Here is a 21,090-nt window from a genome sequence, read left to right on the forward strand (position 1 = left end):
ACCAGGGAGGGGAAAGGAGAACCTCTTTCACCAAGGATGTTAGGAAAGTGTGATATCTATCTCTAGATAGAAGACTGATATTAGAACCTTGTCTGTCATAATGAAGAAAAATGTTGTCTGATACGGATTAAAGAGATTTGTGTAGGAAAAGACCTCAAACTCTGAAATTTTTAGAGGAAAATAAAGAGAAAGTATTTCAAGATACCGACAAAGGCAATGACTTTCTTAATTAGAGTCCAATATCCCAGGAAATAATAACAAGTACTGACAAAAGGAGTTATATCAAATTTAAAAGCTCCTAAACAGTGAGAGAAAGACCAAAGAGTACATAAATACTTTAGAAGGACAGGGCAATTCGTTATGCAACAGGAAAGCAAAATGAACAATACATAAAGGATTCAGAAACTAAAGACACTAAAAGAATATTATTCATTCAGATGAACAAATGAGTAGAACAGCTATTTCTCTACATAAGTATAGGGCTAGAGAGGTGGGTCAGTAATAAAAAGTGCTTGGTTACAAGCTTAATGATCTGAGGTAGATCTCTGGAATCCATATACTTCAAGGACAGAACCAACTCCAGAAAGTTGATCTGTGCTTCTCAACACAGACAATAAGTAAATAAATAAATAAATAATAGATAAACAGATAGATAATGTAATATTTTAGGAGTACAGATTATCACTAAATACATTATAAATATTCTATAGCTTTATCAAAAATTAAAATTAAAATTGATATTAATAAAATTTGATCTTACTCCACAATAATATCTATAAGTAGGAAATCAAGTGATAGCAAATGCTTGAGTGTATGTTCACAGAAGAACGCATTATTCACTGCTAGTAGGGTTGTAAATTACTATACCCATTGTAGAAATCAAAAGGAGTTTTCAAAAGGAGTTTTCTTAAAAAGGAAACAACACAGGAAACATGTCTATCATGTCTTCCAGATACATTCAGTCTGCCACAGAGATAGTTGTACATATGTGTTTATTGCAGAAAAATTCATAAATAATAACATAAAAATCACTATAGGTATCCATCAGCAAATGAGTGAAAAGTGTAATTCTCTCTCTATCTCTTTCTGTCACTCCCTGCCTCTCTCTCTCTCTCTCTGCCTTTCTCTCTCTCTGTCTCTCTCTCTCTGTCTCTCTCTTTCTCTCTCTCTCTCTCTCTCTCTCTCTCTCACACACACACATACAAACACACACACACACACACACACAAAAAAAAAAAGAATAGAATTTTACTGCTCAAATAAAAATGTTTAGAACTGATGATAACTGACTTTAGAAATTAAGGCTCATATTTTATTTCTCAAAATTTTACTCTTTGAATGTATAAAAAATGTAAAGCTGAAACTCATTATTGTATGATATTAATAAATACTCAGGAAATGTTTTTATAAAAATTAAAACTAAAATCTTGTGAAATTAGAATTGTGAATCAAACTATAACATCAAAAACGTGTCTCGGGTGGTAAAATTTGGAAGCATTGTTACAGTAATAAAAGCAATTACAGCACATCTGGGCATCTTTATACAGGCCTGTAAACTCAGAACTTCAAAGGTGAAGCAGAAAGCTTGAGAATTCAAGGTTAATCTGTGTCCAAAACAAATTTCAAGCTAGTCTTCATTATGTTTCATAGAAAGAAAAAGGATGAATGGAAGGAAATAATTATAACTTAGTAGTATTATTTTGAATGTGAAATTTCTCTCACTGTAGTACCATGTAGTCAAGTAGTTGCTAACCTATGGCTTTATTGTAAATATTTGAGAAGAGATAGATATACACAGAGGAAAAATTGATGAAACATAGGGAATAGCAGGACATCATCGGGTCAAATATACCTAGTTTTTAAAAGACTTTAGATGGAACCAATTTTAGCAGTACCTCAAATTTTCACTTCAAAATGAGGCTATAAGATATGTTGCAATCCATCAAATTGCCAATAGTTCATCACATTATTCCTAGAAAACTGGTAAAATGGCGAATTCTAGTACTCCCAGGGGAAATAAAGTAACAAGAGTATAAATTTTTAAGGTAATGAAATGTGCTGAAATGTACTTTGAAATTTATTTTGTAAAGACAAAATGCCAAGCAAGTTCAGAGTGTATATATATATATATATATATATATATATATATATATATGGAACTACACATATATACATATATAACATAAATTTCAATTACTTTAATGATATATATGTGTCATATATTTTTATTTATTATATTCAAAGCATGTATTTTTAAAAAAACTTTTTATTAGATATATTTCTTTACTTACATCTCAAAGGTTATTCCCCTTCCCGGTTTCCTGTCCATAAGCTCCTTCCCCTCTCCTCCCCTCCTCCCATATGGGTATTCCCCCCATACATCCCCCTTACTGCCTCCCCATATTCTCCTGCACTGGGGATCCACCTTGTCAGGATCAAGGACTTCCCCTTCCACTGGTGCCCCAACAAGGCGATTCTCTGCTACATATGCAGTTGGAGCCCTGGGTCAGTCCATGTATAGTTTTTCGGTAGTGATTTAGTCCCTGGAAGCTCTGGTTGAATGGCATTGTTGTTTTTATAGGGTTGCAAGCTCCTTCTACTCTTTCAATTAATTAGAGGTATTAGAGGAATTTCCCAGTTGGGTGGTTTGCTGCTAGCTTTGACCTCTGTATTGGACATGCTCTGGATGTGTCTCTCAGGAAAGGTCTATATTCGGTCCCTTTCAGCATGCATTTTTTAGCTTCATCAAACTTACCTACTTTTGGTAGCTGTATATATATGGGCCACATGTGGGGCAGGCTGTGAATGGCTGTTCCTTGAGTCGGAAAGTTTAGTTTCCTTCCACATCTATGGATATTTTTCCCCTTTTGAGAAGGAGTAGGAGCATCCGCATTTTGATCATCCTTCTTCTTGAGCTTCCTGTGGTCTCTGGATTGCATCTAGGGCAATTTGAGCTTTTTGGCTAATATCCACTTATCAATGAGTGCATTCCAAGTGAAGTGTGTTTTTCTGTGATTGAGTTACCTCACTCAGGATGATATTTTCCAGTTCCGACCATTTGCCTACTAATTTCATAAAGTCATTGTTTTTGATAGCTGAGTAATATTCCATTGTGTAGATATACCACATTTTCTGTATCCATTCCTCTGTTGAAGGGCATCTGGGTTCTTTCCAGCTTCTGGCTATTATAAATAAGGCTGCTGTGAACAGAGTGGAGCATGTGTCTTTGTTGTATATCAGAGTATCTTTTGGGTATATGCCCAGGAGAAATACAGTTGGGTCCTCAGGTAGTGGAATATCCAATTTTCTGAGGAACCTCCAGACTGATTTCCAGAGTGGTTGTTCCAGCTTGCAATCCCACCAACAATGGCGGAGTGTTCCTCTTTCTCCACATCCTTGCCAGCATCTGCTGTCACCTGAGGTTTTTTTTGTTTTGTTTTGTTTTGTTTTTGATCTTAGCCACTTTGACTGGTGTGAGGTGAAATCTCTCGGTTGTTTTGATTTGCATTTCCTTGATGACTAAAGATGTTGAACATTTCTTTAGGTGTTTCTCAGCCATTCGGCATTCCTCAGCTGTGAATTCTTTGTTTAGCTCTGTACCCCATTTTTTAAAGGGGTTATTTGTCTTTCTGGAGTCTAACTTCTTGAGTTCTTTGTATATTTTGGATATAAGCCCTCTATCAGATGTAGGATTAGTAAAGATCTTTTCCCAATCTGTTGGTTGCCATTTTGTCCTAATGACAGTGTCTTTTGCCTTACAGAAGCTTTGCAGTTTTATGAGGTCCCATTTGTCGATTCTTGATCTTAGAGCATAAGCCATTGGTGTTCAGGAAATTTTCCCCAGTGCCCATGTTTTCGAGACTCTTCCACACTTTTTCTTCTATTAGTTTGAGTGTATCTGGTTTGATGTGGAGGGCCTTGATCCAGTTGGACTTATGCTTTGAAAACATGTATTTTAATATTACAAAAATATAGTCATTGTCTGGGATAAGAGTTTGAGTTTCATTGCTACCTTTTACTGCCTAAGGTAACTAAGAGAATTTCCTTTTTCTTTCTAAGCCTTTCTTAGTTTGTTACCTGTAAGATATAAATAAAAATAAAACCTACCCAAGGGTAAGGGAAGAGAACTGCACTTTGACACTGAAATTTTAAGATAGTCAACTTTGTTTTTTTTTTTTTATCTCTAAGTTCATCTTTGCACATTAAGTGCAAATAAAAAGCCCCCTTTTGCCTGTGGAATAAAGTATAATAAACAGTCAAACTCTGAATCATCCTAGTACTGGATTTTCACTTGGCTTGCATCGTGATTCTTAGAGTGACCTGTAAGTAGAAAATCCAACAGAATTAAAAAGCTGTGCACAGGCCTGATATACTCCCCCAGCAGTTTCTAAGATCTCTCACTGTGCCTTTCAAATTGAACTCCAAGCACTCTCAGAATGCAATGAAGTTCAGGTTTATGTGCCAAAGTTTAGAGCAATTCTGATTTAAAACAATTCTATAATACCTACATGCATACTCTTGTTTTACCATTCAGCTTCCTTTATATTTGTCCAATATTTCATTAAAATGCATGGGAGGAAAATATGGCATATTACTTTGCACTGTATACTATAATTGAAAACAAGAGGAGTGTTCTCAACAATACTATGTCTATTAATATTACTACTCGAAAAATGGCCCATCCAGTGGGTCCAGTTATTCAGGGTTCCGAAGGGGCACTACACTTGGGCCAATGGGGGGTGAGAGAAGAAGGCGACCAAGCAAGATTCTATTGTCAAGGTCTTGTTTATTGAGAGAAATGTACAGCATTTAAAGCTCTGAGGCAGGAATAGAAGCGGGAACTGAAGCTTAGGGTGGGGGAGTTTGGGAAGTGCCCAAGGATATAGGGTGAATCACTAAACTGCAAGATATCCTCCTTAAACAAAAAGGCAACAGTCTTCCAGGGGCATGCTCTTTGAAAAGGTCGAACCCTTCTCAGGAATCTGCTCAGGGACATCCGGTGTTTTGCTCAGGCTGAAACATCCTGTGATTGCTCCCAGGGTCTTCCTGGGAGAGGCTTTTGTCCAACAATTTCATAATCTTACAGCAGCCATCTGAGCTTCTGTGGCCATGCAGCCCATAGCCACCTTGAGCTATGCAGTCACAAAGCGGCCAGGCCCAAATCCAAGACGGCTCCCTACAGATAAATTTATCAGGGTTATGGATGCACACAGAAATATATCTTATGTTTTGTGAATGATCGCCTCAGTTGGAATAGAAGCATATTCTTACCAAAGAGATTTTATCTCTTTGATATTTTTTTAAGAAATTACACAGATTACATACAGATCACATATGTATGTAACTATATCTATATTTGTATCTCATTAACATATCTGTCTTTGCAAATATGTATTGAAGCTTAGATTGCTTCTGGCATTCATATATATATATATATATATATATATATATATATATATATATATATATATATTGTTGCCATCTGTTCATCTCCCTTCTCCTTTAAACTCAAAAGTTTCCCAGAAAATCAGAAAAATCTGTGAGGATTTCTCAAACTCTACATTTGTTTAAATATAGCATTTATACCATATATGGCACCAGCAGGCACAACACAGAAAACAGGCCTGCAAAGATATTCTGAATAAGGCATAATTATGAACTAGTTGATGTTGTACAAATGTATTCATACCAGTGAATATCAAAATTTTCATCTTAAAATGAAACAATAGATATCACATGAAACACTGTGACGAGGGCAGGTATTATCAAAGATAATAATAAATGGCAAGGCTATAAAATGTTAAATAATTACATTTTATCATATTTATTACTTTTCTTTTTTTTATATCACCTCTAACATTTTTTTTATTAACTTGAATATTTCTTATTTACATTTCGAGTGTTATTCCCTTTCCCGGTTTACGGGCCAACATCCAACTAACCTCTCCCCCTCCCCTTCTTTTTGGGTATTCCCCTCCCCATCCTGCACCCATTGACGCCCTCCCCCCAACAATCACGTTCACTGGGGGTTCAGACTTAGCAGGACCCAGGGCTTCCCCTTCAACTGGTGCTCTTACTAGGATATCCATTGCTACCTATGAGGTCAGAGTCCAGGGTCAGTCCATGTATAGTCTTTAGGTAGTGGCTTAGTCCCTGGAAGCTCTGGTTGCTTGGCATTGTTGTTCATATGGGGTCTCGAGTGCCTTCAAGCTTTCCAGTTCATTCTCTGATTCCTTCAACGGGGGCCCTGTTCTCAGTTCAGTGGTTTGCTGCTGGCATTCGCCTCTGTATTTGATGTATTCTGGCTGTGTCTCTCAGGAGCGATCTACATCCGGCTCCTGTCAGCCTGCACTTCTTTGCTTCATCCATCTTGTCTAATTGGGTGGCTGTATATGTATGGGCCACATGTGGGGCAGGCTCTGAATGGGTGTTCCTTCTGTGTCTGTTTTAATCTTTGCCTCTCTATTCCCTGCCAAGGGTATTCTTGTTCCCCTTTTAAAGAAGGAGTGAAGCATTCACATTTTGATCATCCATCTTGAGTTTCATGTGTTCTAGGAATCTAGGGTAATTCAAGCATTTGGGCTAATAGCCACTTATCAATGAGTGCATACCATGTGTGTTTTTCTGTGATTGGGTTACCTCACTCAGGAAGATATTTTCCAGTTTCAACCATTTGCCTACGAATTTCATAAAGTCATTGTTTTTTATAGCTGAGTAATATTCCATTGTGTAGATGTACCACATTTTCTGTATCCATTGCTCTGTTGAAGGGCATCTGGGTTCTTTCCAGCTTCTGGCTATTATAAATAAGGCTGCGATGAACATAGTGGAGCACGTGTCTTTTTTATATGTTGGGGCATCTTGTGGGTATATGCCCAAGAGAGGTATAGCTGGATCCTCAGGTAGTTCAATGTCCAATTTTCTGAGGAACCTCCAGACTGATTTCCAGAATGGTTGTACCAGTCTGCAATCCCACCAACAATGGAGGAGTGTTCCTCTTTCTCCGCATCCTTGCCAGCATTTGCTGTCATCTGAGTTTTTGATCTTAGCCATTCTCCCTGGCCTGAGGTGAAATCTCAGGGTTGTTTTGATTAGCATTACCCTTATGACTAAAGATGTTGAACATTTCTTTAGGTGTTTCTCAGCAATTCAGTATTCCTCAGCTGTGAATTCTTTGTTTAGCTCTGAACCCCATTTTTAATAGGGTTATTTGTCTCCCTGTGGTCTAACCTCTTGAGTTCTTTGTATATTTTGGATATAAGGCCTCTATCTGTTGTAGGATTGGTAAAGATCTTTTCCCAATCTGTCAGTTGCCGTTTTGTCCTACCCACAGTGTCCATTGCCTTACAGAAGCTTTGCAGTTTTATGAGATCCCATTTGTCAATTCTTTTTCTTTTTTTTTTTTACTTCTATTTTTTTTTAATTAACTTGAGTGTTTCTTATTTGCATTTCGAGTGTTATTCCCTTTCCCGGTTTCCAGGCAAACATCTCCCTAATCCCTCCCTCTCCCCCTCCACTTCTTTATGGGTGTTCCCCTCACCATCCTCCCCCCATTGCCGCCCTCCCCACAACAATCATGTTCACTGGGGGTTCAGTCTTAGCAGGACCAAGGGCTTCCCCTTCCACTGGTGATCTTACTAGAATATACATTGCTACCTATGAGGTCAGAGTCCAGGGTCAGTCCATGTATAGTCTTTAGGTAGTGGCTTAGTCCCTGGAAGCTCTGGTTGCTTGGCATTGTTGTTCATATGGGGTCTCGAGCTCCTTCAAACTCTTCCTGTTCTTTCTCTGATTCCTTCAACGGGGGTCCCTTTCTCAGTTCAGTGGTTTGCTGCTGGCATTCGCCTCTGTATTTGATGTATTCTGGCTGTGTCTCTCAGGAGCGATCTACATCCGGCTCCTGTCTTCCTGCACTTCTTTGCTTCATCCATCTTGTCTAATTGAATGGCTGTATATGTATGGGCCTCATGTGGGGCAGGCTCTGAATGGCTGTTCCTTCTGTGTCTGTTTTAATCTTTGCCTCTCTATTTCCTGCCAAGGGTATTCTTGTTCCCCTTTTAAAGAAGGAGTGAAGCATTCACATTTTGATCATCTGTCTTGAGTTTCATTTGTTCTAGGCATCTAGGGTAATTCAAGCATTTGGGCTAATAGCCACTTATCAATGAGTGCATACCATGTGTGTTTTTCTGTGATTGGGTTACCTCACTCAGGAAGATATTTTCCAGTTTCAACCATTTGCCTACGAATTTCATAAAGTCATTGTTTTTTATAGCTGAGTAATATTCCATTGTGTAGATGTACCACATTCTCTGTATCCATTCCTCTGGTGAAGGGCATCTGGGTTCTTTCAAGCTTCTTGCTATTATAAATAAGGCTGCTATGAACATAGTGGAGCACGTGTCTTTTTTATATGATGGGGCATCTTTTGGGTATATGCCCAAGAGTGGTATAGCTGGATCCTCAGGTAGTTCAATGTCCAATTTTCTGAGAAACCTCCAGACTGATTTCCAAAATGGTTGTACCAGTCTGCAATCCCACCAACAATGGAGGAGTGTTCCTCTTTCTCCGCATCCTCGCCAGCATTTGCTGTCATCTGAGTTTCTGATCTTAACCATTCTCACTGGTGTGAGGTGAAATCTCAGGGTTGTTTTGATTTGCATTTCCCTTATGACTAAAGATATTGAACATTTCTTTAGGTGTTTCTCTGCCATTCGGCATTCCTCAGCTCTGAATTCTTTGTTTAGCTCTGAACCCCATTTTTTAATAGGGTTATTTGTCTCCCTGCGGTCTAACTTCTTGAGTTCTTTGTATATTTTGGATATAAGGCCTCTATCTGTTGTAGGATTGGTAAAGATCTTTTCCCAATCTGTTGTTTGCCATTTTTTTCTACCCAAAGTGTCCATTGCCTTACAGAAGCTTTGCAGTTTTTTGAGATCCCATTTGTCGATTCTTGATATTAGAGCATAAGCCATTGGTGTTTTCTTCAGGAAATTTTTTCCAGTGCCCATGTGTTCCAGATGCTTCCCTAGTTTTTCTTCTATTAGTTTGAGTGTATATGGTTTGATGTGGAGGTCCTTGATCCACTTGTACTTAAGCTTTCTACAGGATCATAAGCATGGATCAATCTGCATTCTTGTACATTTTGACCTCCAGTTGAACCAGCACCATTTGCTGAAAATGCTATCTTTTTTCCATTGGATGTTTTTGGCTCCTTCGTCAAAAATCAAGTGCCCATATGTGTGTGGGTGTATTTCTGGGTCTTCAATTCTATTCCTTTGGTCTATCTGTCTGTCTCTGTACCAATACCATGCAGTTTTTATCACTATTGCTCTGTAATACTCCCTGAGTTCAGGGATAGTGATTCCCCCTGAAGTCCTTTTATTGTTGAGGATAGTTTTAGTTATCCTGGGTTTTTTGTTATTCCAGATGAATTTGCAAATTGTTCTGTCTAACTCTTTGAAGAATTGGATTGGTATTTTGATGGGAATTGCATTGAATCTGTAGATCGCTTTTGGTAAAATGGCCATTTTTACTATATTAATCCTGCCAATCCATGAGAATGGGAGATCTTTCCATCTTCTGAGGTCTTCTTCAATTTCTTTCTTCAGAGTCTTGAAGTTCTTATTGTACAATCTTTACTTGCTTTGTTAAAGTCACACCGAGGTACTTTATATTATTTGGATCTATTATGAAGGGTGTCGTTTCACCAATTTCTTTCTCAGCTTGTTTCTCTTTTGTGTAGAGGAAGGCTACTGATTTATTTGAGTTAATTTTATACCCAGCCACTTTGCTGAAGTTGTTTATCAGCTTTAGTAGTTCTCTGGTGGAACTTTTGGGATCACTTAAATATACTATCATATCATCTGCAAATAGTGATATTTTGACTTCTTCTTTTCTGATCTGTATCCCCTTGACCTCCTTTTGTTGTGTGATTGCTCTGGCTAGAACTTCAAGAACTATATTGAATAAGTAGGGAGAGAGTGGGCAGCCTTGTCTAGTCCTGGTTTTTAGTGGGATTGCATCAAGTTTCTCTCCATTTAGTTTAATGTTAGCAACTGGTCTGCTGTATATGGCTTTTACTATGTTTAGGTATGAGCCTTGAATTCCTATCCTTTCCAGGACTTTTATCATGAAGGGGTGTTGAATTTTGTCAAATGCTTTCTCAGCATCTAATGAAATGATCATGTGGTTTTGTTCTTTCAGTTTGTTTATATAAAGGATCACGTTGATGGTTTTCCGTATATTAAACCATCCCTGCATGCCTGGGATGAAGCCTACTTGATCATGGTGGATGATTGTTTTGATGTGCTCTTGGATTCGGTTTGCCAGAATTTTATTGAGTATTTTTGCGTCGATATTCATAAGGGAAATTGATCTGAAGTTCTCTTTCTTTGTTGGGTCTTTGTGTGGTTTAGGTATAAGAGTAATTGTGGCTTCATAGAAGGAATTCGGTAGTGCTCCATCTGTTTCAATTTTGTGGAATAGTTTGGATAATATTGGTATGAGGTCTTCTATGAAGGTCTGATAGAATTCTGCACTAAACCTGTCTGGACCTGGGCTCTTTTTGGTTGGGAGACCTTTAATGACTGCTTCTATTTCCTTAGGATTTATGGGGTTGTTTAACTGGTTTATCTGTTCCTGATTTAACTTCGGTACCTGGTATCTGTCTAGGAAATTGTCCATTTCCTGCAGATTTTCAAGTTTTGTTGAATATAGTCTTTTATAGTAAGATCTGATGATTTTTTGAATTTCCTCTGAATCTGTAGTTATGTCTCCCTTTTCATTTCTGATTTTGTTAATTTGGACACACTCTCTGTGTCCTCTCATTAGTCTGGCTAAGGGTTTATCTATCTTGTTGATTTTCTCAAAGAACCAACTTTTGGTTCTGTTGATTCTTTCTATGGTCCTTTTTGTTTCTACTTGGTTGATTTCAGCTCTGAGTTTGATTATTTCCTGCCTTCTACTCCTCCTGGGTGTATTTGCTTCTTTTTGTTCTAGAGATTTTAGGTGTGCTGTCAAGCTGCTGACATATGCTCTTTCCTGTTTCTTTCTGCAGGCACTCAGCGCTATGAGTTTTCCTCTTAGCACAGCTTTCATTGTGTCCCATAAGTTTGGGTATGTTGTATCTTCATTTTCATTAAATTCTAAAAAGTCTTTAATTTCTTTCTTTATTTCTTCCTTGACCAGGTTATCATTGAGTAGAGCACTGTTCAATTTCCACGTATATGTGGGCATTCTTCCCTTATTGATATTGAAGACCAGTTTTAGGCCGTGGTGGTCCGATAGCACGCATGGGATTATTTCTATCTTTCTGTACCTGTCGAGGCCCGTTTTTCGACCAATTATATGGTCAATTTTGGAGAAATTACCATGAGGAGCTGAGAAGAAGGTATATCCTTTTGCTTTACCATAGAATATTCTGTAAATATCTGTTAAGTCCATTTGGCTCATGACTTCTCTTAGTCTGTCTACGTCTCTGTTTAATTTCTGTTTCCATGATCTGTCCATTGATGAGAGTGGGGTGTTGAAGTCTCCTACTATTATTGTATGAGGTGCAATGTGTGTTTTGAGCTTTAGTAAGGTTTCTTTTACATATGTCGGTGCCCTTGTATTTGGGGCATAGATATTTAGGATTGAGAGTTCATCTTGGTGGATTTTTCCTTTGATGAATATGAAGTGTCCTTCCTTATCTTTTCTGATGAATTTTAGTTGGAAATCGATTTTATTCGATATTAGAATGGCTATTCCAGCTTGCTTCTTCAGAGCATTTGCTTGGAAAGTTGTTTTCCAGCCTTTCCCTCTGAGGTAGTGTCTGTCTTTTTCTCTGAGGTGTGTTTCCTGTAGGCAGCAGAATGCAGGGTCCTCGTTGTATTTCCAGTTTGTTAATCTATGTCTTTTTTTGGGGGAGTTGAGGCCATTGATGTTGAGAGATATTAAGGAATAGTGTTTATTGCTTCCTGTTATATTCATATTTGGATGTGAGGTCATGTTTTTGTGCTTTTCTTCTCTTTGTTTTGTTGCCAAGACGTTTAGTTTCTTGCTTCTTCTAGGGTATAGCTTGCCTCCTTATGTTGGGCTTTACCATTTATTATCCTTTGTAGTGCTGGATTTGTAGAAAGATATTGTGTAAATTTGGTTTTGTCATGGAATATCTTGGTTTCTCCATCTATGTTAATTGAGAGTTTTGCACGATACAGTAACCTGTGCTGGCATTTGTGTTCTCTTAGGGTCTGTATGACATCAGTCCAGGATCTTCTGGCCTTCATAGTTTCTGGCGAAAAGTCTGGTGTGATTCTGATAGGTCTGCCTTTATATGTTACTTGACCTTTTTCCCTTACTGCTTTTAATATTCTTTCTTTATTTTGTGCGTTTGGTGTTTTGACTATTATGTGTGACAGGAGGTGTTTCTTTTCTGGTCCAATCTATTTGGAGTTCTGTAGGCTTCTTGTATGCCTATGGGTATCTCTCTTTTTAGGTTAGGGAAGTTTTCTTCTATGATTTTGTTGAAGATATTTACTGGTCCTTAGAGCTGGGAGTCTTCACTCTCTTCTATATCTATTATCCTTAGGTTTGATCTTCTCATTGAGTCCTGGATTTCCTGTATGTTTTGGACCAGTAGCTTTTTCCGCTTTACATTATCTTTGACAGGTGAGTCAATGATTTCTCTGGAATCATCTGCTCCTGAGATTCTCTCTTCCATCTCTTGTATTCTGTTGGTGAACCTCGTATCTAAGCTCCTTGTCTCTTCTTTTGGTTTTCTATATCCAGGGTTGTTTCCATGTGTTCTTTCTTGATTGCTTCTATTTCCATTTTTAATTCCTTCAACTGTTTGATTGTGTTTTCCTGGAATTCTTTCAGGGATTTTTGTGACTCCTCTCTGTAGGCTTCTACTTGTTCTCTAAGGGAGTTCTTCACGTCTTTCTTGAAGTCCTCCAGCATCATGATCAAATATGATTTGAAACTAAATCTTGCTTTTCTGGTGTGTTTGGATATTCCATATTTGTTTTGGTGGGAGAATTGGGCTCCGATGATGCCATGTAGTCTTGGTTTCTGTTGCTTGGGTTCCTGCGCTTGCCTCTCGCCACCAGATTATCTGTAGTGTTACTTTGTTCTGCTATTTCTGACAGTGGCTAGACTGTCCTATAAGCCTGTGTGTCAGGGGTGCTGTAGACCTGTTTTCCTGTTTTCTTTCAGCCAGTTATGGGAACAGAGTGTTCTGCTTTGAGGCGTGTAGTTTTTCTTATCTACAGGTCTTCAGCTGTTCCTGTGGGCCTGTGTCCTGAGTTCACTAGGCAGGTCACTGGGAGTAGGAAGGTTTGTCTTACCTGTGATCCCAAGTCTCAAGTTTGCTCGTGGGGTATTGCTTATGAGCTCTCCACGGGGGCAGCAACCTGGAAGATCTGCGCCGCCCTTTCCGGGAGCTTCTGTGCACCAGGGTTCCAGATGGTTTTTGGTGTTTTCCTCTGGAATCAGTAATGTGTGCAGAGTGCAGTCTCTTCTGGTTTCCCAGGCGTGTCTGCCTCTCTGAAGGTTTAGCTCTCCCTCCTATGGGATTTGGGTGCAGGGAACTGTTTATCTGGTCGGTCCCTTCGGGTTCTGGTGGTGTCTCAGAAGTAGTGGACCTGGTGGCCTACGGGAACCCAGAGGCCATATACAGTTTCCTCTTGGGCCTGGGATGTGAGCAGGGGTGGGCAGTGTTGGTGATCTCTTCTGCTCTACAGCCTCAGGAGTGCCCACCTGACCAGGCGGTGAGGTCTCTCTCCCACGGGGTTTGGGAGTACGATTATTTATTTACTTTTCTTAATACAAGTGAAAGTAAAAAATGATCAGAATAATTAGAATGAAATCAGGAGCTTCTGCTAGAGTTATTTCTAAGTATAAAAAGTGGTTAAATGACTATTAATGCTTGGACATATATATGATATTGGGTAAGGTCACCAAATATTTGCCGAGATTATAATATCTCTTGATGTGTCTAACAAATATCCATACTCCAATGTGTGTATTTCAATCACAATAGGAGTGATGTAATATGAACTCAAAGAAATATTTTTGCAGCTTGCACAGGACCTGCACAGTATCAAGCCAGATGGGGTACAACGCTGAGAGGAGGACATGAACATGAGTTGTAATACCTAACCCAGAAGCTATGTTCTATTGACATCTAGGTGTAAAGGAAAAATTAGAATGTGCCAATGGAGTCTCACTGGGTATGCAAGCCACACCTAAGGGAGGCCACATACTTAGCAATAAACACCACAAAACAAAATAAATGTGTTGTTGTTGTTTTATTTTCTATTATGATTAGCATTACTTTGTTTAGAGATTCTTCTTGTATGAAATGTCTTTTGCTTGCCATTTTTGTGGGTTTTGCTTGGTTTGTGTGTGTGTGTGTGTGTGTGTGTGTGTGTGTGTGTGTGTGTGTTTCTTGTGGGGTATTGTTTTGGTTTTTTAAATTCTGATTGTTTTATTTTATTTGTTTATTTGTGTGTGTGTGTGTGTGTGTGTGAGAGAGAGAGAGAGAGAGAGAGAGAGAGAGAGAGAGAGAGAGAACAATGGAACAGAGATAGGTGTGGGGAGGTAGAAAGACTCTGGAATGAGGTAGTCATGATTGGAATATAGTGTATGGAAATATGTCAATTAAATTTGCATGAAAATAATAGAGAATATTGAAACCGTAAGACAAAAACAAAATCTTGACTCCAGCAGATAGTCAAACTGCAAAATTAAATAATGACTGTTGTACAATAATCTTTTATCCAGCCAAATCAATTTTGAAGGAAAAACAATTTCCTGCTAAGATAAACAAAATCTAAGACAACTGTTGCTAGCAGACTCTTTATATAAAAAAACTACTGATAAATGTGCTTCTAAGTAACAAAGACTAACCCAGCTAGTAATTTGAGTTTCCTATAAGAAAAAAGAGTATCAGTAAAGGTAATTGAGAAAGAAATTAAAAAAGATAAGAGAATTGTATATTCTTTTTTTTCTTAACCAAAATAAAAGGTAAGTAAATGAAACAAAATTATATATAATTTCGCTGTGTCGGCTGTAAGAAGCATAAATATAAAAAACACAACAATAACAATACAATATGAAGAAATTGGTAGGGAAAAGAGCTATATGAAAGTAAGGAAATTGCACCAGATGGTAACTGGAATCCAAAGGAATAAATGCCTAAAATTTGAAACAATTCTCTAAATAAGAAGGTTCAGAGAATAAGCTCTATAAAACTCTGCTCACAAATTTTCTTGGTTTTCTTTAAAGAACTAGTATTGCATAAAGATGTATAACCATACAACTCTGGGGAGTATTACACTGGTTTTCTTTGAGGTAGGATAATTGGGCAAAAATTAAAAAAGAACATTTTATGTTGTAAAGAAAATTCTATATTTGAACATAGCATAATGTTTGGCAGAGAATGCTGAGCAATTCCTTAAAAATGCTCCAGTTTAACAACATGGTGCAAAAAGTGGCAATACACATGTACGATTATAAATTCATAAATTAGAAATGAGTGGGTCAAAAAAGAAATTAAGAAAATAGTTCATTTAAAAAATGCATGACGGGCAGATACTTATAACTATGCTAATGGGAACACGACTGAAAATGTTTGAAAAAAATCACATTAAAGAAAAGGAAGATTTTCCAGTACACACTCTCCCCTTTTTTTTGGCAATCTGCACTGAACTCCCTGGCCCACAGCTCTACCTGCCTCTTTGGAGGCCTGAAGACACCCAGCATAACCAGTCCCAGAGGGCTGCTTCTACCAGAGACTACCTGGCCAGTCATACCAGAGATAACCAGAGGGCTAAAGGTAAGCTCAAGAACACAATCTACTAAAGTCAGTACAATAGGGCACCATTAGTAAGCAGCACTCCTACTAGAATAGAACAACACACCTGAAGAGTGTGACTATGAACTTGAATCTCATCTTAATGAGGGTGCTAGAGGCTTTACATAGGAAATAAATAATTCTTTTAAAAAATATAGGAAAATACAATCAAAGAGATGAAGGAAATAAATAAATCTGTTCAAGACCTGAAAATGGAACTAGAAACAATAAAGAATGCACAGAGGCAACTCTGAAGATGGAAAACCTAAGGAAAAGAACAGGAACTATAGACACAAGCATCAACAGAATACAAGGGATGGAAGAGAGAAATCTCAAGCCAAGTATGGAAGATTCAATAGAAGAAATTGATACCCAGCTATTAAAATAAATGACTTCATGAAATTTTTAGGGAACTGGATGGAATTAGAAAATATTGTCCTGAGTGACATAACGCAGTCACAAAATAACACTCATCGTATGTAGTCACTGATAAGTGGACATTAGCCCAAAAGCTCAGAATACCCAAGATATAATTCACAGACCACATGACACTCAAAAGGAAGGAAGATGAAAGAATGGATGCTTCAGTCCCTAGTAGGTGGAATAAGCTACTCAAATGAGGAAATACAGAGACAAAGTGTGGAGTAGAGACTGAAGGAATGGCCATCCAGAGACTGCCTCACCTGGGGATCCATCCCATCTGCAGCCACCAAACCCAGTCACTATTGCTGATGCCAAAAGCTACTTTCTGACAGTAGCCTGATATAGCTGTTCCTCAGAGGCTCTGCCAGAGCGTGATCAATATAGAGGTGGATGTTTGCAGCCACTCACTGGACTGAGAACAAGGTCCCCAATGAAAGAGTTAGAGAATGGACTGAAGGAGCTGACGGGGTATGCAATTCCATAGGAAGAACAACAATATCAACCAACCTTACCTCCCAGAAATCCCCAGGGGCTAAACCACCAACCAAAGAGTACACATGGAGGGACCATGGCTCCATGGCTCCATCTTCTCCACATAAGTAGCAGAGGATGGACTTGTAGGACATCAATGGGAGGAGAGGCCCTTGGTCCTGTGAAGGTTCAATGCCCCAGTATAGGGAAATGCCAGGTCAGGGTGAAAGGAGTGGGAGGGGGACCACCCTCATAATAGCAGGGAGAGGTAGGATGGGATAGGAGATTTGTGGAGGGGAAACCAGAAAAGTGAATAACATTTGAAATGTAAATAAATAAAATATACAATAAAAAAGAGAAATTGATATATCAGTCAAAGAAAATGCCAAGTGTAGAAAGTTTTTAATTCAAAACATCCAGGGAATTTATTACACTATGAAAAGACCATAGCTAAGAATAATAAGAGTAGAAGAGGGTGAAGATTCCAAGCTCGGAGGCCCAGAAAATATCTTCAACAAAATATTAGAAGAAAATGTCCCTAATCTAAAGAGATGAGTATAAAGATACAAGAAGCTTACAGAACATCAAATATATTGAATCAGAAAAGAAACTCCTCCTGCAAAATAATAAATAAAACACTAAATGTACAGAACAAAGAAAGAATATTAAAAGCTACAATGGAAAAAAATAGGTAACATACAAGGTAGACCTATAATAATTATACCTGACTCGTTAACAGAGACTGTAAAAGCAAGAAGGGCCTGAACAGATATCTTGCAAACACTGAGACCACAGAAGTCAGTCCAGAACACATCAAAAACATAGTTCACCATGATCAAGTAGGCTTCATCCCTGGGTTGCAGAGGTGTTTCAATATATAAAATCCCATCAATCTAAACCGATATATAATCAAACTGAAAGAAAAAAATCACATGATTATGTTATTAGATGCTTAAAAACCACATGCTGGTGAGGATATGGAGAAGGGAACACTCACCCATTGCTGGTAGGATTGCAAACATGTAAAATCGTTCTGGAAATCAACCTTGCAAATCTCAACAAATTATATAGGTTGTGTTTATATGTTGATCCTTTTATTAGCATATTAAACAAGGAATAAATGTATTATTAGATTTGTTGACGTCTAACTTCTTGAGTTCTTTATATATTTGGGATATTAGCCCTCTATTGGATGTTGAGCTGGTGAAGATCCTTTCCCAATATGTAGGCTGCTTTTTTTCTTATTGATAGTGTCCTTTGCCTTATAGTGGCTGCTCAATTTTCTGAGTCGCATTCATCAAATTTTGATCTTTTTTCCCCTCCATCTTTATTAACTTGGGTATTCTTATTTACAATGCAATTTTTATTTCCTTTCCTGGTTTCCGGGCCAACATCCCCTAACGCCTCCCCTCCCATTCTATATGGGTGTTCCCTTCCATCCTCCCCCCATTACCACCTTCCCCCCAAAATCACTTTCACTGGGGGTTCAGTCTTGGCAGGACCAAGGGCTTCCCCTTCCACTGGTGCTCTTACCAGGCTATTCATTGCTACATATGCAGTTGGAGTCCAGGGTCTGTCCTTGTATAGTCTTTGGGTAGTGGCTTAGTTGCTGGAAGCTCCGGTTGGTTGGCATTGTTGTTCATATGGGGTCTCAATCTCCTTCAAGCTCTTTCAGTCCTTTCTAAGATTCCTTAAATGGGGGTCCCATTCTTAGTTCAGTGGTTAAATGATGGCATTTGCCTATGTATTTGCTGTATTCTGTCTGTGTCTCCCAGGAGAGATCTACATCCTGTTCCTGTCGGCCTGCATTTCTTTGCTTCATCCATATTATCTAGTTTGGTGGCTGTATATGTATGGGCCACATGTGGGGCAGGCTCTGAATGGGTGTTCCTTCTGCCTATTCCCTACTTCACTATTCCCTCCCAAGGGTATACTTGTTCCCCTTTTAAAGAAGGAGTGAAGCATTTACATTTTGATCATCCGTCTTGAGTTTCATGTGTTCTGTGCATCTAGGATAATTTGAGCATTTGGGCTAATATCCACTTATCAATGAGTGCATACCATGTGTGTTTTTCTGTGAATGGGTTGCCTTACTCAGTATGATATTTTCCAGTTCCATCCATTTGCCTATAAATTTCATAAAGTCATTGTTTTTGAGAGCTGAATAATATTCCATTGTGTAGATGTACCACATTTTCTGAAATTCATTCCTTGGTTGAAGGGCATCTGGGTTCTTTCCAGCTTCTGGCAATTAAAAATAAGGCTGCTATGAACATAATGGAGCATGTGTCTTTGTTATACATTGGGGCATCTTTTGGGTATATGCCCAAGAGAGGTATAGCTGGGTCCTCAAGTAGTTCAATGTCCAATTTTCTGAGGAACCTCCAGAATGATTTCCAGAATGGTTGTACCAGTCTGCAATCCCACCAAAAATGGAGGAGTGTTCCTCTTTCTCCACATCCTCACCAGCACCTGCTGTCACCTGAGTTTTTGATCTTAGCCATTCTGAGGTGGAATCTCAGGGTTGCTTTGATTTGCATTACCCTTATGACTAAAGGTGTTGAACATTTCTTCAGGTGTTTCTCAGCCATTCGGCATTCCTCAGCTGTGAATTCTTTGTTTAGCTCTGAACCCCATTTTTAATAGGGTTATTTATTTCTAACTTTCTGAATTCTTTAGAATTTAATGAAAATGAAGGTACAATATACACAAACTTATGGGACACAATGAAAGCTGTGCTAACAGGAAAACTCATAGCTCTGAGTGCCTGCAGAAAGAAACAGGAGAGAGCATATGTCAGTAGCTTGACAGAACACCTAAAAGCTCTAGAACAAAAAGAAGCAAATACACCCAGGAGGAGTAGAAGGCAGGAAATAATCAAACTCAGAGCTGAAATCAACCACGTAGAAACGAAAAGGACCATAGAAAGAATCAACAGAACCGAAAGTTGGTTCTTTGAGAAAATCAACAAGATAGATAAACCCTTAGCCAGACTAATGAGAGGACACAGAGGGTGTGTCCAAATTAACAAAATCAGAAATGAAAAGGGAGACATAACTATAGAATGAGATGAAATTCAAAAAATCATTAGATCCTACTACAAAAGCCTATATTCAACAAAACTTGAAAATCTGCAGGAAATGGACAATTTCCTAGACAGATAACAGGTACCAAAATTAAATCAGGAACAGATAAACCATTTAAACAATCCCATAACTCCAAATGAAATAGAAGCAGTCATTAAAGGTCTCCCAACCAAAAAGAGCCCAGGTCCAGAGGGGTTTAGTGCAGAATTCTATCAGACCTTCAGAGAAGACCTCATACCAATACTATCCAAACTATTCCACGAAATTGAAACAGATGGAGTGCTACCGAATTCCTTCTATGAAGCCACAATTACTCTTATACCTAAACCAAACAAAGACCCAACAAAGAATGAGAACTTCAGACCAATTTCCCTTATGAATATCGACACAAAAATACTCGATAAAATTCTGGCAAACCGAATCCAAGAGCACATCAAAACAATCATCCACCATGATCAAGTAGGCTTCATCCCAGGCATGCAGGGATGGTTTAATATATGGAAAACCATCAACGTGATCCATTATATAAACAAACTGAAAGAACAAAACCACATGATCATTTCATTAGATGCTGAGAAAGCATTTGACAAAATTCAACACCCCTTCATGATAAAAGTCCTGGAAAGAATAGGAATTCAAGGCCCATACCTAAACATAGTAAAAGCCATATACAGCAAACCAGTGGCTAACATTAAACTAAATGGAGAGAACCTTGAAGCAATCCCACTAAAATCAGGGACTAGACAAGGCTGCCCACTCTCTCCCTACTTATTCAATATAGTTCTTGAAGTTCTAGCCAGAGCAATCAGACAACAAAAGAAGATCAAGGGGATACAGATCGGAAAAGAAGAAGTCAAAATATCACAATTTGCAGATGATATGATTGTATACTTAAGTGATCCCAAAAGTTCCACTAAAGAACTACAAAAGCTGATAAACAACTTCAGCAAAGTGGCTGTGTATAAAATTAACTCAAATAAATCAGTAGCCTTCCTCTACACAAAAGAGAAACAACCGAGAAAGAAATTAGGGAAACAACACCCTTCATAATAGTCCCAAATAATATAAAATACCTCGATTTGACTTTAACCAAGCAAGTTAAAGATCTATACAATAAGAACTTCAAGACTCTGAAGAAAGAAATTGAAGAATACCTCAGAAGATGGAAAGATCTCCCAGGCTCATGGATTACCAGGGTTAATATAGTAAAAATGGCCATTTTACCAAAAGCGATCTACAGATTCAATGCAATCTCCATCAAAATACCAATCCAAT

The sequence above is a fragment of the Rattus rattus genome, chromosome 1 (assembly GCF_011064425.1).
Source record: "Rattus rattus isolate New Zealand chromosome 1, Rrattus_CSIRO_v1, whole genome shotgun sequence".
Taxonomy (NCBI): Eukaryota; Metazoa; Chordata; class Mammalia; order Rodentia; family Muridae; genus Rattus; species Rattus rattus.